This window comes from Nannospalax galili, unplaced genomic scaffold (genome assembly GCF_000622305.1).
Source record: "Nannospalax galili isolate Female #2095 unplaced genomic scaffold, S.galili_v1.0 scaffold365, whole genome shotgun sequence".
NCBI classification, from domain to species: Eukaryota; Metazoa; Chordata; class Mammalia; order Rodentia; family Spalacidae; genus Nannospalax; species Nannospalax galili.
In genome coordinates this window covers 1708165-1710550 of record NW_008353234.1, presented here as the reverse complement: position 1 = coordinate 1710550, position 2386 = coordinate 1708165, and the positions used below count along the sequence as shown (strand labels likewise).

The 2386-nt window shown below is 42.2% G+C and overlaps 1 non-coding gene across 1 annotated transcript; it reads right to left on the bottom strand.

The window, feature by feature from the left end:
- Nucleotides 1-249: 249 nt before the first annotated feature.
- Nucleotides 250-353, bottom strand: LOC115067232. The gene has a single exon (XR_003846668.1). It is a non-coding gene; the product is annotated as a U6 spliceosomal RNA (small nuclear RNA).
- Nucleotides 354-2386: the final 2033 nt, after the last annotated feature.

The following is a 2386-nucleotide window of genomic DNA, read 5'->3' as shown; positions in this document are numbered from 1 at the left end:
GACCTTATTCCCTGGAGGGAAAGTAATAGTAGAACGTATCCTTAAGATGATGTCATATGCTCCCCTGCCAGCTCAAAGGGGCTGACTGGAGAAGACTGGGTTTTACAGTGTTAGCTACAAGGCTCTTTGACTTGTTCTGTTTTTAAGTTGGTTTTCTGACGTTTTTTATCCCAGGCTCAGACATTAACAATCTGACCCAGTCTGGGGCTCTGGTCATAGACTGGGAAAGACTTTACTTTTTTTTTTTTTTTCAATTTGGACTGATTCACGAATTTGCGTGTCATCCTTGCACAGGGGCCATGCTAATCTCCGTATCGTTCCAATTTTAGTATATGTGCTGCTGAAGTGAGCACTGGGAAAGGCTTTTTCTAACATCCAGGCATGTGACTACTAAGTCAGTTGGAAAAAAATCACGTTCGCCTGTGGGCTATACTAATAAACAGACACCAAAGTCATTTGGTTTATTAACTCCCAGACCGAGAAATCTTATCTAAGAGCAAATGCTAGCAGAGCAAGGGGGAAAGGGAGTGCCAGTTGCCATTCAACAGATGCTGGCTGGTGGAGCTCTATGTCCTTGGTGCCACAGTCTACAATCCTCCTTATCTTTCGCCTTGCATAAACATTCTTTCTTTTCATTCTAATTCCCGATGCTTGAAGCATCATGTGGAACAAGTGCACGTAATCTTATTTACTTTGGGTTTGTCCCATGGTTATGTTAGAGTAGCAAAAAGTCCCATAAGATTAACTGGTCAAGACTATAAAATTTCTAACCCATCTGTTGGAAGACCCGCCTTTCCAGTTTCACCAGGCCATAGGACCATCCCTAGGAAGGCAGGTTCACCTTAAGTCATGCTAAATAGATGGGCAGAATACCTAGTGTGCTAATGAGGTAGTGAACTTTTCCTGCCCAGAATCCTGCCTCCTAGCACAGTGCTACTAGACCTGGCCACAGACGTGTAGCTCTCTGTAACTTAGCCCAATTTTCTAAATTTTTCAGAAAAGGATGATTTTTCCTTCTCTTCTTCACAGCACTTTTATAAACATGCTTGCTTTAATGCTTTGTACTGTCCTAGCGTCTGGTATTTCTTTACCTTTTCTTTAAAACTTCCTTCTCCCAGTCTTGTGGCTGCCAGTCAATCATGTGTCTGACCTCTATGGAGGCTCTAAAGCTGCACGGCTTCATAGGTTTTTCTTTCCTTCTCTCCATTATCCTCCTCAAGGCAGCTGCTGAGAGTCACAATTTGCCTTCCCTGAGGATTTTTCTTTAAAATTCTAATAAAGTTTTCCTTATGCTTCTGTTTGCTTCTATTCTTAAATTATTTTATGAATAAGACTAAGAACCCTCAAGGGGATGCTCTTTCTCCCTGTATCTCTCTTTCACCCTGGTGTCTTGGAGTGGGCCCTTCGTGCACTTACCAGAACGCCATTTTTCTCCAATGTTTTGGGTAGATTATCTATGCTTTGAACTGTCCCTGTTCAGGTGCCACTTGTAGAATCCTGCCAGAGCATCCCTTTCCGAAAACTGAAATTAGACCAGAAACCCTCAACATTTTGTCTGCTCAAAAGTGTTTCACTGCCCTCTTGAGAGATTTAATTGGAAACTCAGTGTTTGACGTTCACACAGAGTTTACAGATGATAAGTGCTCAGGCAGTACAAAACACATAAGAATTATAACAACGGTGACAAAGCAAGCACAGTGTACTCAAGGGCATGGAGACAGGCCCAGTAGCAGACTTCTTTTGAAGTATGTAGAAAGATAAAAAGCAGAGCTACATATACCCTGGCATCCCAAGGACAGCTGCCTGGTCTTCTTCCCAGCATTCTGGGAGCAGACTGCCCTCTTCTCAAACCTCTCAATCAACAAAGTCCAAAGACGTTTGTTAACTCTTACTGAGCCAAGGACAGCAGCTTGTTAACTATTAGAGAGCAGAACACTATTGTCCATAAAGGACAAAGGGGGTCACTACAGACTCTCCTCTTTGTAGACTGGACACCGGTTAGAGTTCATCTAGTGGGGTCTCCATGGCCTCCCTGAACAAGAGGATAGGTGACTCCCCATAGTTACAGGACATTTTGAGAGATGTCCCATAGTCCCCTGGGACTTAGTTGACCTTGGAGACCAAAGAGCAGAAAAATATTCTTTAAGCTCCTCTGATCAGATTAGTATAGGCCTTCCTTGGAGAAGGAGCAAAAAATTGTTCCTTTAAGTCTCTCTGATCAGATTAGTATATGCCTTCAAGTATGGTTATTTAATATCCAAGAAGGTTAATTATGCAAGTCTGGTACTTTTACCGTATAACATGTAAATAAAGCTTGAAATTTGACTGGACATATATTTTGGTGTTTGAGCCACCCATTATAACTGTTAACAAGATTTAGGTACAT